This window comes from Mus musculus, chromosome 5 (assembly GCF_000001635.26).
Source record: "Mus musculus strain C57BL/6J chromosome 5, GRCm38.p6 C57BL/6J".
Classification (NCBI taxonomy): Eukaryota; Metazoa; Chordata; class Mammalia; order Rodentia; family Muridae; genus Mus; species Mus musculus.
This window is the reverse complement of record NC_000071.6, coordinates 126,779,664-126,794,009: the sequence shown is the minus strand read 5'-3', so window position 1 is coordinate 126,794,009 and position 14,346 is coordinate 126,779,664. Positions and strand designations below refer to the sequence as shown.

At 43.6% G+C, this 14,346-nt stretch overlaps 1 long non-coding RNA gene across 6 annotated transcripts in view; it reads right to left on the bottom strand.

Moving 5' to 3' along the window:
• The window catches only part of Gm40331, a 116,738-nt gene extending 110,466 nt beyond the window's left edge, over nucleotides 1–6,272 (bottom strand). For all 6 annotated transcript variants that reach the window (XR_001784969.2, XR_001784968.2, XR_001784967.2 and 3 more), the window contains exon 1: nucleotides 5,818–6,272. This is a non-coding gene — a long non-coding RNA (predicted gene, 40331). The remainder of the gene's footprint in view (nucleotides 1–5,817) is intronic.
• Between the last annotated feature and the right edge of the window lie 8,074 nt (nucleotides 6,273–14,346).

Sequence of the window (14,346 nt, the reverse complement as noted above, 5' to 3'; positions counted from 1 at the left end):
TTATGCAGCCTAGCTAGGACTATAAGTTCATTCTACAACCAGGGGCTCTGGCATAAGCAATGGTTTATTACTTAAGCATCATAGTGGGCATATATATTAGTCTTCAGGCTTGTTTTAACATGATAGACTTTGCACCATAAAGGAAGCAGGTTTAGGCTCACAATCATACAGCTACAGTCCCTAGCTGTTCTGCAACATTCTGTTATGAATTCCAGATGACCCACCCCCAACTTTCTACCCAAAAGATGTTGGGACTTCTGACTTGGACCCTTTGTTTCTATCAGTTTCACATAGCCAGTATTAAAGATGTTTTTCTGGTCATAATCCCCAACACAATGGCAAAGGGAGCTGTGGCTGAGTCATGGTGACAATAAACATGTTTTATTAAAACTAGTTCCTGCAGCCAGGACTGACCTCAGCACTCAAGGCTTCTGTTTCTTTTCTTGTTAGACATTTTCTCCTTCAAAATGGGTTGTTTTAGGCTTCTACCTAAAATGATTAAACCTCCCATAGCAGAGCTCTAACATGGAATCTTGCTCATCCCTGCAACTTAATCTCTTAAGAGTCCACCCTTTTATATCATCAAACTGAAGCCATCTTTCCATTCTTGGCCTATAACAAAGCAAACCTGCATCTGTGCAAAAATGAAAGTGAATTCTATTCTCTGGTGTCTGAAATGAAAATGTACTGGCTGTTCTGACAGAGGACCTGAGTTCAGTTCTCAGCACCCACATGGCAGCTCATAACCACCTGAAACTCTAGTTCCATGGGATCTGACACCCTCTGCTGGTTTCTGCATGTACTGCAAGCACATGGTACACATACAACATGCAGGCTAACATTCATGCGCATAAACATTTTTTAAAGCAGTTTTTCTGAGACTAGTGGTTTGTGCTGATAATTCTTGGCACAAGGCAAGGATTATTGCTTGAGATTCTGAAGCAGGAGGATTGCTATGAATTTGAGACCAGCCTGGGCTCTCTGGTCTGTATAGTGAATTCTAGATCAGCTAAAACTATGCAGTGAGACATTGTCTCAGAGAGAGAGACAGAGACAGAGAGACAGAGACAGACAGAGACAGACAGAGACAGAGTAAAAGTGATTTGAATTCCATAATCAAATGTTATTATAAATCACTTACAAGGTGACAGACCAGCAGTGGATGGGTCAACTAATGGCTGGAGGAATTTGAGGGAACATGTCATAGAGAAGGAACAGTTGTGTGGAAGCCTAGGGATTTCTCTATCCAGAGAGAGGGCAGCAACATGATTTGTCCATAGTGCCACCATGATAAATTCCTGCCTTAATGTGAAATGAGAACTTAACTTTAGGTCATTTCAAGAGGTTTTTCTCTTGCAATGGAGGCTTTCGGGGGTTTCCAAGCTGAAGTCATCTTAATGGCTGGTACTACATCTTCTGATGCTACTTTAGGAAGTGTGGAAGAATGCTGGTTTATGATACTTCAGTAAGTACGGAAGAGTGTCCTTTTATGTGGTAACAGCTTATGACTAGCATGAAATATTGGAGAAACCTCTTGGCTTTGTATTTGAAGGTTGGCTTGAATCCTGAGGCTCCCACTTATGGAAAACAAGATCTCGGCATGCCCCCTGTGACAGCTCTCAGATAGCTAAGGTCTTGGCAAGGCACATCTCTATGCAGATGATGATCCCCTTAGTAGTCAATCACCAAGGCAGAAGGAAAGGCAGAGTTATGACTGGCACCTCCCAGAAACTGCTTAGGTCATCAAACAGATTACAAAAGAGCAATATAAAATCCGAATTCCATTTAACTTCATTTGGTTTGAAACACCATATCAATAGCGAAAGACTCCATATGACCCACAATTAGCCCGGAGAAATGTTGCCAAGTTATAAATGGGTTTGAAGTGTGATCTGCCCAAATAATTATAAGCAGTGTGTTGAAATGAGGTTTTACTCGTTGTCTGTCACTATTTGCTTTCTTTGGGCATCCATGGCCCAAGCCTGGCTCTTATCGCTTTCATTTAATTTTTTTATTATTATTTTTAATACAGGGTATCAGGAAGCCCAGGCTGCTTTCAAGCTCGCTGTTTAAAGGAGTGACCCTGAACTTCTGATCTGCCTCCCAATCCACTATGAGCAATGTATGCCAGATCGGGTTAGAGCTCCAGGCTTTCTGCTGTGCAAATTTTCTATGAACTGATTCTGAACCTTTGCCAACCTAATCTCTTGACTCACCAGCTATGCTGGAATTTTTCAGAAGGTCGGAAGCACGGGCTCCACAAAAACTTAAACAGGAAGAGCAGTAGCAGTTTTATCCATAATACTCAAGCCTGGAAGCAACTCAGATGTCCGTGAAGACACAAAGGATCAATAAATATTTGCCCAACAATAAAATACTGTGAAAAGAGGAGTGGATTTCCAGTTCACACCATGGTGTGGCCCGGTGGTTAATACCGATTGTCAACTTGACAGGATGAAGAATGGCATAAAAAACAAACCTCCCTCTGAGGGATTGCCTAGATGAGGTTAGCTGAGACAGGAAGCCCCTCCCTGATGTTGCATGTCGCCATCTAATAGGCTGAAGTACTGAACCAATGGAAAGGTAGAAAGCAGGCTGAGTACCCCTGCATGCATCTCCCTCTCTTTCCTGACTGTGGATATGATGTGGTCTCCCACCCCTGCTGCCTTGGCATCCCTGTTAGGATGGTTGTACTGTCCAACAGTTAGCTGTAATAAAACATTCCAGGCTGGAGAGATGGCTCAAAGGTTGAGCATCCTCATTGCTCTTCCGAAGGACCAAAGTTTGGTTCCTAGCATCCACATACGTGACTCACAAACGTCTGTGACTCCAGTTCCATAATGCCCTCTTTCGATCTCTACAGGCCTCAGGCCTCCAGCAGGCACCTGAACTCATGTGGACACAGCCACGTATACGCACAGAATTTAAAATGATAAAAAATAAATCTTTTGGGCTGGAGAGATGTCTCAGTGGTTAAGAGCACTGACTGCTCTTCTAAAGGTCCTGAGTTCAATTCCCAGCAACCACATGGTGGCTCACAACCATCTGTAATGGGATCTGATGTCCTCTTCTGGTGTGTATGAAAACAGCTACAGTGTACTCATATAAATAAAATAAATCTTAAAAAAATAAATCTTTTAAGATAATAATATTAATAAATTCTCATCACTCCTTAATTTGCTTTTCACCAGGGAATTTTATCACAGCAACAGGAAAAAATAGGCGAGGTACATGGATGAGCCTGAAATTGTCTTTTCAACAGATATTTGCTTAGTTTTAGTTTATTATTTTTCATGCAATTTAAAAGTCAGTACGCAAAGTGTCACATTTGATTACAACTTGCCCATGTATTGACTTCATTATATTTTGCTCACTTAACCCCTCCCTCATCATCCCTCCTTATGCTGGTCCCCCCTCCCCCCTTAACACCAAATAGTCCCTCCTTCCATTTCATGTCAACTGAATCCCACTTACCTTCCCCTCCCTCACACTTCCCTCTCATAGTTCTCTCTCTTTCTCTCTCTCTCTCTCTCTCTCTCTCTCTCTCACTCTCTCTCTCTCTCTCTCTCTCTCTCTCTCTCTCTCACACACACACACACACACACACACACTTAAATCTAGATTCTGCATGAGCGAAAGCATCTAGTGTCTCATTCACTACCATTTGCACAGTAAAAGAAACTGTTGTGTGATCCTAGCAAGAAAGGGAAAAAGATGACCAGAAACCAAACACCAAAAAGTTTCCATGCAATCTAATGTTTCTGAGGGAGGCAAGGCTGCACCACATGTGAGAGAACATTGATGAGTCGTGGAACGATCTATGTCTTTCTTGTGATGGTAGCTTTACTGGAGGGTGACTACACAGCCACATAAACTTAATCTCTACAGAGTTAATTTTTTTTTTTAGTTTATCCATGAGCTGACAAGTCAAATATATACAATACACCCATATGCTTCAAGTAGAACCACACCCCCACCCGTACAGCTCTTCCCAGACAGCATCTGGGGCCTTCAGCCAATTGTCTTCCCTTCACTCCAGAGCTTGGTCTCTCAGTGTAGCCTAACCCTTAAAAGAGGGGCCTGGACTTGAGAGATGGCTCAGCAGTTGAAAGCACTGGCTGCTTTTGCAGAAGACCCAAGTTCGATTCCTGGCACCCACATGACAGTTCACAGGTATCTGTAACTCGAGTTCCAAGGGATCTGATGTTCTTTTCTGGCCTCTGCTGGCACCAGACATGAATGTGGTGCACAGACATGCACACAAGCAGAGCATTCATACACATAAAACTACATTTAAAAAGTAAAATAATTTTTGTTCCTAAATCACCTGATGGCTAGAGATTCCATAGCTCCAGGCATTACTCCCACCTCTAGCCACTAGGATATAATCAAGTCTGCACCTCCCCACACTAAGTACACACAAAGAAAATCTGAGCACCCTGGAAGCCAGGTCCTACTGAAGAAGGAGGAGGAGAAGGAGGAGGAAAGGAGAGGAAGGGGAAGAAGGGGAAGGAGGAAGGGGAGGGGGAGGAGGACAAAGAGGAGGAGAAGGAGGAGGAGGAGGAGGAGGAGGAGGAGAAGAAGAAGAAGAAGAAGAAGAAGAAGAAGAAGAAGAAGAAGAAGAAGAAGAAGAAGAAGAAGACGAAGAAGAAGAAGAAGAAGAAGAACAACAACAAGAAGAAGAAGAAGAAGAAGAAGAAGAAGAAGAAGAAGAAGAAGAAGAAGAAGAAGAAGGAAGAAGGAGGAAGAAGAAGAAGAAGAAGAAGAAGAAGAAGAAGAAGAAGAAGAAGAAGAAGAAGAAGAAGAAGAAGAAGAAGAAGAAGAAGAAGAAGAAGAAGACACAACAGGAGAGAAGAATGGAGACTGAGGTCGCCAGCTCCATTGTCACTGGTCTGCCAGTATCTGACCAGCCCACCTTTCTCCTCCATCTCTCCAACTGTCTCCAGCACATCAGGCTTGTTCCAGCAGCCCACCCCGCCCCCTCACCCTGCCCCCTTACAGCTTGTCTGTCTGCTTGAGTGGGACTTCTGAACTTCAGTCGAAACTATGCTCCAATTTCAGCCTTGCATGCTCAGCCCATTCAGTATTTTATTACTCCCTGCGGCTTTATTCTGCACGAGCTCGGAGAAATCTTCCTTCAAAAAGAAGGAAGGAACGAACGAAGAAAGTGAAAAGGAAAAAAAAATTCCACACTGCAAAGCTAAAGCTCCGTAGAGAAGTGAAAACTGTCTAGGTAGGTGGTCTGAAATCTTCCAACTTAAAGGAGGATTCTCAGGCATGCCTAATGACTTTGCGAAGTCAAAGCAACTTTTCAGCGTCACTAAACTTTTATAGGCTACACACAGAGCAAGGGCAGAGAATGTGATTCTTTATCCTGAATGTGACAAGAGTACATATGCGCTGGAAAGGAAAGAGTTCCCCCAGGCCACTTGCTCTGAGACTCCAGCCCTGGCACGGTAGAGCCGCTGGTGCACCCCATAAAGAGGAGAGTGACATTAACAGCCGGTCTAGAGAAAGTGCCAGCTTCAGTTATGTGTCCCAGCCGAACCCTTAAAGCTCCTACCACTTTCCAATACCAAGGAGGGATGGATTGACAGGTTTTCCGGAACAGGACTCTCTGGGAAACTCAGTTCCTTCTTTATCCCCACAGGTGGACAATGATGGGCCGGGCCAGGACCCGGATGCTGGGCAGATGAGTGTCGGGTAAGACCCTTCCCCTTCCAGAGTCACGGTGCAATTGAGTTTGGGTCAGGAAGACACCATGGATAAAGGAGGCTTTTCCTTAGCTGCACCCCATTGGATTGGGAAGGTACTCACCGCTGAGTGAAGCATTCCTATGAGGAGAAGGGTTGCGACCAGCTCCCCCCATCCCACCCCCTCCCGCCGCTGTATCGGTCGAGCTCTGGTTTGCACCTAGGACAAATTCCCAAACACAAATTCCCAAACGGGAGACTATCATCTTGCTGCTTTCTTTTTTGCAGAAGGCGACCCTTAAGGCTCTGGGCTCCTCCCAGTCCCTGGAGCACTGGCCTGGACCTCTCACAGTGCCCCGCCTCTGTCCCCGCCCACTGACAGCCTTGGCTCGGGAAGGCACCCAGACAACTTTTTCAGGCCTTCACTGAGCTCTCGCTCTCAGGCTCCCTCCAGTCCAGGCTCCTCGTTCTCCCACATCCTCTAGGGTTCGTTGTTTCTTGTGGTTTCAGCAACCGATTCTGGAGTCCTAGCTTCCTGCGCCACTCCCATCCCTAACGTAGGATAACTTGCTGCGCAGAAAGCATAACCGGACTGAGCGTACTAACAGGTGAGGGAGGAGACGCCCACAGCCAGGAGAATATCCCCGCCTCCCAAAGAGAAACTGCAGTGAAGGACTAGAGACTCTCCAAAAGTACTTAAAAACCTCCAGGGAAAAGGACCCTCAGAGTTACCTCCACCTCTTCCTTCTGCCCAGCCCAAAGCAGTAACCTACACATTATGTCTCCCATATGGCTGGGTAGTGGTGTGATTTTGTTTCTGGAAATGAACTCCAACGCCAAGTGTCCCATTTCTTCACTTCATTTGGATTTGGTTTGAGGGATCGGACATAAAAATTCATCCAGACTGGTTTTGCTATCTTATATGGTTGTTGAGAAACAGTTTTCTCCAAAAATACAAATCTTCCATCCTGCGGGGAAGTTTTTTAAGCCTAGGAAATCAACAGCTCAAAGGCTTCAGGAAGTCCCTGAAACTGACCAGATTCACTGTCTCTCCGACCCATCCACTCCCACCCCCAGTGTATATAAGCAGTAGAGATGGATAAGAGACGTCTCAGACAAGGTAAGCCACCTGGAAGAAATAGAGATCATCTCAGCTACCTGGAAGAGCCTTGGAGCAACTGAGTCATTTAGAAAGGACACTTATCAAGTTGTCAAGCTACCTGCAGGCTGTGTAGAGCGCCCCAGGTTCCTGGCTTTTGTAGGCTGTCAACCATGGCGGGGTGCACTATGGTGATGCAGCTGTCTTTGAGTTATTTCTACCTCTGTAAGTAGCCCCTCACCCACATTTTTATAAATCACTTTGATAAGCTCATTGGTTTGCTGAGGTGGATTCGGGTGGTATCCATGCTTTGGTCTGTTGTCTAAGATGAGTAGATGGTCATGCCTCCATGGAAATCGTCACACAACAAGAATAGTCTTTCTTTTGAAGGCCCTGCGCAGTGGCTGCGTAACTATATGACCTTAACTTCTGATCAGACTGGGAATTAAACTTCTCTTCACCAGAGTCCATATGAATGAAAGAGGGAGGAAGGGGGGTGTGAGCTGGATATGGGTACAGAGACGTGACACACACACACACACACACACACACAAATGTGTTCCAAGGTGTAAGTGACAATGGGTCAAGGAATGAAGGCAACCTGAAGGTCCTGGAAGAGGTCAGAAGGTTACCAGAAAGAGCTGATCCGGCTGACCTCTGGGACTTAGCCCAATAAACCACCACTTGGGATAGTAATCATAATAGTTCTTGTTTTAAGCCACTGAGTTTGCAATCATTTAAAAGAGCAGCAAGAAGAAACCCAACATGAATATGAAGAGCCGTTCACCTCACTTCTCTCAGGCTCAGACTCTCCAGATGGCTAAGGTGGTCTCGCTGCTAGAGCCACCGTCCCCACCTACACACCTCTGTTACTTGGTGATGGTTGATTTTATAAGTATGTGCACCTCATCAGGATGCAGATGAAGCCCTTTCTACTCCATGCTGGAATGTGAACTGTTCTTGTGCAGGCACACAGCTGCTATGTTCATGTATGTAGCTTCCTAACATGTCCCCCAGTTTTAGCCTGGTCACCCTGACTTGTGTTTCTGACAGACTTTCCATCCCCCTCTTTTGTGCTGGTCCCTGAGCCTGGCCCCCTCCACTGTGTGGTGTAAGTGTGTGTCATATGTCTTATGTGTGTATGGTGTGTGTGTGAGATGTATGTATGTGTGTTTATATATGTGATGTGTGTGTCTGTGTGGTGCATGTGTATTTGTTGCATGTTTGTGTGGATTTGTGTGACATGTGGGTGCTTATGCAGTGTGTATGTTTGTGTGGTGTGTGTGTGTATGAAGGGTTTGTGTGTTTATGTGGTGTGTGTGATATATATATGTGTGTTTGCATATATGTATATGTGTGCCATGTGTGTTTGTGTGGTGTGTCTATGGTGTATATGTAGGCTGTGTGTATTTGTGTGTGTGTTAGTGTGGTGTGTATATTTGTGTAGTGTGTATGTTTCTGTGGTGTGTGTCTATGCATGTTTGTGTGATGTGTGTGTTTGTGTGTGAGTATATGTTTATGTGATGTGTGTATGTTTGTGTGATATGAGTATGTGTTTGTGAGTATATGTTTGTGTGGTGTGTATATGATATATATGTATTTGTATTTATATGGTTTGTGTGTTGTGGTAGGTATGCATGTGTGTGTGTTTATATAGTATGTGTGTTTGTGGTATGTGTGCATGTGTGTGTATTTGTGTAGTGTGTGTATGGTATATATGTATTTGTGTGGCATATATATGGCATATGCTTTTATGATGTATGTGTTTATATGCTGTATGTGTGTTTGTGGTGTGTGTGTGTGTTACAGATATGCTATTTAGGTCAAAACACTCCACATGTACTTATTCTCTGCACTTTGGCCAGTTGTTTCTGTGTTAACCTCTGTCCACTGCACAAAGGGACTTCTCTGATGAGGTTTGTGTAAGCAGGCACAGCAAGAAACTACTGAACAAGGCCACTCCACAGAGAGAAAAGTAGTTTATCGAAGACAAACTGCTGGGCTTCCTCAGAGGATAAAGAACAGCAGCTGGGCACAAAAGTTTGCTGACTTTTATACAGATAAATGACAGGACTGGAACAGCCAGGGGTGTTAGTATGGTGACTTTCCAGGCAGAGGAGGGGGGCACATATTTGTAGTCGGGAACATACAGAAATCTGTTAAGGACTTTTGAGAAATGTTGGGATTTAGGCATTTGGTGTTTTAGCAAAGACCAGCCCAGGTGGGACCAGAGCCATCATCTTGAAACATTACCACCAGCAGTGCCAAGGTCCCACTTTATGACCGAGTCTGAGACTTACCCTACTAGTATAGAGATACAAATTTAGAGAGAAGTTTGATGCCATACACATTTAGTAGAATTCCTGGGGCCTGTGAGCACTCCAGTTTTGGATTCTTGGCCAGATTTACAGTATCACAGATATGTTTCTTTCTGTGTGGAAGGTCCTATATCCAGTTTGAAAACTGGACAATTAATAGATTCTATGAAAGGGAGGGTCAGCTTCATTAATTCAACTGTGCTGTAGTGCATAACTACATATTTAGAAGTATATGTGTCGCACAAATTGGAGTTGATGGGATGTTAAATTTAAGTGTGTATGTGCATGAAGAGATGACTTGGGGGTTAAGAGCACAGGCTAGTCTTGCAGAGGACCTGGGTTCAATTTCCAGCATCCGCAAGGCAGCTCACAGGTACCTGTAAGTCCTGTTTTAGGGTACCTACACCCTCTTCTGGCCTCTGAGGGACAAGACATACACATGGCATACAGACACACATGTGGAGTGGGTTGGCATGATGCTGTTTGTATTCTGATGTTAATATTGCTTCCTCAAGAGGGGTTGTCCCCTATGAGCAGTCCACTAAATAGTCAGGTGACGTCATGTGAACCTTCTCTCCATTCTAACTGGGTCAATATAAGGCTAGTGTCTGTGATTGTGCAGTGAAGGAGAAAGGTGGGACTGGAGGTTCGAGAGTAGAGGGCCAGGTAGAGAGGAAGAAGAGAATGGAAAAGGGAGAGAAAGCATGGAGGAAGAAGAGACGTCTCAATGGTCTAGAACTGCCTGGCCGGGAGAAACTGCAAATAGCAAGGGGTCTTATAGCTAGGGAATAAGTTAGTATGGTGTTAGATCTACCCAATCTAGGCACATAGCTTATAATTATAATTATAATAACTTGGTTGTGTGCTTTTCATATTGGCTTATTGGGGTTAGAAATCCAAGCAACACACATGCAGTCAGACCATCCATATGCATATAATAAAAGGTAATAAATATAAATAAAGTGACTTTTAAATTTAAATAAAAGAGAGGATGTGAGTCCAAAGGGTAGAGAGGTAGGGTGTATCTATAAATATCAAAATACATTTTCAAAGAATTACTTAAAGTATTTATTTGAAGAGAGATACACAAGGAAATTTTGATAAAACTGTGCTGTTTAGTACTTACCAGGAGATAGTGGCATCTCCCTTAATATTGCCTGAAATAGCTGTTCAGTGTTATTGAATCACAGTGGACAAGTGCATCTCCTTAGACTCTGACACTGAGTTAAGGGATAGAGCTTTTAACACAAAGAAAATAACGAACATCTCAGGCTCCCTTGTAAAGGTTGCATCCTATGCTAAAACTACAAGCAAATCAAAGTGACAGCAGCAAGTCCAGTGGTGGTTAGGACTTTTTTGGGTCACTGGGAAGAAATATTCAACCGCTGCTGGCCTCTCTACCACTGACTTACATGAGTTAAGAACTGTGCTGCTCCTGCGGTCATTTTTCTTTGGCATTACTTTAATAAATGGGGTTAAAGCTGTAATATAAGGAGACTGGGAGGTGGCCGTTTGTTCTCTGTAGCACTGATAATGTCTGGGAATGTTCAATTCTCTGCAGCTGGGGCCAGCTGGGTCTGGAGGAGGGATGACAAGTGGTGGAGATGGCGTTGTGTGCGCCCTGTTTCGTTACACAGTGAGTTGGTGGGGGAGGTCATTTATTAGATGGAGACAATGTCATCATGTTTTGGGTTGGACTGGCAGAGCAGCTATGGATAAGGCAGAATAAGGTCAACATGATAAGAATAATAGTTTCACTATGATGAGGGAATTCAATAATGAAGATGACAACATAGAAGATTGGAGGAAAGGATTCTAGAATTCTTAGGCTGCACTGATGCGGGAGTGGGAATGGCAGGGGAGGTGGTAGACGTCACTCTTCTATTGGTACCACTTTGGAACGGCTGCAGCCAGGTACCCAGTACTGAGAAGACCACAGATGGAAGAAACAACTGTGCAACCCGTTGAAAATGAGATCAAGCTGAAACCCAGGCAATGGTATAGCCAGGTAGACTTTAGAGATGATATGGCCATGCCTTCAGTCTCTTTATTAAGCACACAGGACATCTTAGCCTGGAAATCACATGGGAGAGAATTCTGGGAAATATAATCTCAGCTTCTCCAAACTGGCAAAGAACAAACAGTTGCTAGCTCCATCAATGGAGATTTGGAGATGTAATACATAAAGACCATCCAAAAGGAACATCTGTCTTTAAAACTTAACATAAGTCTTGGAAAGATCAGGAATTCAAGGCCCATACCTAAACATGATAAAAGCAAACCAGTAGCCAACATCAAAGTAAATGGAGAGAAGCTGGAAGCAATCCCATTAAAATCAGGGACTAGACAAGGCTGCCCACTTTCTCCCTACCTCTTCAACATAGTACTTGAAGTATTAGCCAGAGCAATTCGACAACAAAAGGAGATCAAGGGGATACAAATTGGAAAAGAGGAAGTCAAAATATCACTTTTTGCAGATGATATGATAGTATATATAAGTGACCCTAAAAATTCCACCAGAGAACTCCTAAGCCTGATAAACAGCTTCGGTGAAGTAGCTGGATATAAAATTAACTCAAACAAGTCAATGGCCTTTCTCTACACAAAGAATAAACAGGCTGAGAAAGAAATTAGGGAAACAACACCCTTCTCAATAGTCAAAAATAATATAAAATATCTTGGCGTGACTCTAACTAAGGAAGTAAAAGATCTGTATGATAAAAACTTCAAGTCTCTGAAGAAAGAAATTAAAGAAGATCTCAGAAGATGGAAAGATCTCCCATGCTCATGGATTGGTAGGATCAACATTGTAAAAATGGCTATCTTGCCAAAAGCAATCTACAGATTCAATGCAATCCCCATCAAAATTCCAACTCAATTCTTCAACGAATTAGAAAGGGCAATCGGATCAAAGAACCTCTAGTGGAATCACCATGCCTGACCTAAAGCTTTACTACAGACCAATTGTGATCAAAACTGCATGGTACTGGTATACTGACAGACAAGTAGACCAATGGAATAGAATTGAAGACCCAGAAATGAACCCACACACCTATGGTCACTTGATCTTCGACAAGGGAGCTAAAACCATCCAGTGGAAGAAAGACAGCATTTTCAACAAATGGTGCTGGCACAACTGGTTGTTATCATGTAGAAGAATGCGAATCGATCCATACCTATCTCCTTGTACTAAGGTCAAATCTAAGTGGATCAAGGAACTTCACATAAAACCAGAGACACTGAAACTTATAGAGGAGAAAGTGGGGAAAAGCCTTGAAGATATGGGCACAGGGGAAAAATTCCTGAATAGAACAGCAATGGCTAGTGCTGTAAGATCGAGAATTGACAAATGGGACCTCATGAAACTCCAAAGCTTCTGCAAGGCAAAAGACACCGTCAATAAGACAAAAAGACCACCAACAGATTGGGAAAGGATCTTTACCTATCCTAAATCAGATAGGGGACTAATATCCAACATATATAAAGAACTCAAGAAGGTGGACTTCAGAAAATCAAATAACCCCATTAAAAAAATGGGGCTCAGAACTGAACAAAGAATTCTCACCTGAGGAATACCGAATGGCAGAGAGGCACCTGAAAAAAATGTTCAACATCCTTAATCATCAGGGAAATGCAAATCAAAACAACCCTGAGATTCCACCTCACACCAGTCAGAATGGATAAGATAAAAAATTCAGGTGACAGCAGATGCTGGCGAGGATGTGGAGAAAGAGGAACACTCCTCCATTGTTGGTGGGATTGCAGGCTTGTACAACCACTCTGGAAATCAGTCTGGCGGTTCCTCAGAAAATTGGACATGGTACTACTGGAGGATCCAGCAATACCTCTCCTCGACATATATCCAGAAGATGTCCCAACCAGTAAGAAGGACACATGCTCCACTATGTTCATAGCAGCCTTATTTATAATAGCCAGAAGCTGGAAAGAACCCAGATGCCCCTCAACAGAGGAATGGATACAGAAAATGTGGTACATCTACACAATGGAGTACTACTCAGCTATTAAAAAGAATGAATTTATGAAATTCCTAGCCAAATGGATGGACCTGGAGGGCATCATCCTGAGTGAGGTAACACATTCACAAAGGAACTCACACAATATGTACTCACTGATAAGTGGATATTAGCCCCAAACCTAGGATACCCAAGATATAAGATACAATTTGCTAAACACATGAAACTCAAGAAGAATGAAGACTGAAGTGTGGACACTATGCCCCTCCTTAGAATTGAGAACAAAACACCCATGGAAGGAGTTACAGAGACAAAGTTTGGAGCTGAGATGAAAGGATGGACCATGTAGAGACTGCCATATCCAGGGATCCACCCCATAATCAGCTTCCAAACGCTGACACCATTGCATACACTAGCAAGATTTTATCGAAAGGACCCAGATGTAGCTTTCTCTTGTGAGACTATGCCGGGGCCTAGCAAACACAGAAGTGGATGCTCACAGTCAGCTATTGGATGGATCACAGGGCTCCCAATGGAGGAGCTAGAGAAAGTACCCAAGGAGCTAAAGGGATCTGCAACCCTATAGGTGGAACAACATTATGAACTAACCAGTACCCCGGAGCTCTTGACCCTAGCTGCATATGTATCAAAAGATGGCCTAGTCGGCCATCACTGGAAAGAGAGGCCTATTGGACACGCAAACTGTATATGCCCCAGTACAGGGGAACGCCAGGGCCAAAAAAAATGGGAATGGGTGGGTAGGGAAGTGGGGGGGGGAGGGTATGGGGGACTTTTGGAATAGCATTGGAAATGTAATTGAGGAAAATATGTAATAAAAATATTTAAAAAAAACTTAACATAAATAAAACTTGGGGTTGGAGCAATAGGTTAATGATTAAGAACACTGGATGCTCCCCCAGAGGACCAGTGTTTGGTCTCAGCACCCACAGGATAGATCACAACCATCTATAACTCCAGTTCTTCTGTCTTCTGTGGGAGTCACACTTTGAGGCAGTGCATAGACATATATCCGGGCAACACACACACACTAATTTTAAAGTAGCATAAGGATATGATGGATAATTTCATAATGGCAGAGTCGTGGTGCTGTGTATAGCTGTGTTTTTGTTTCTGTTGGATTCACAAATGCTCTCAGAGAGTGGCATGAAATTCAGTATCACCTGATGAGAACCAGGAAGACAGCACCAACAAGAGGACAAAACAAGGATCCGGTCAGAATACACAGATCACTATAGTGGATG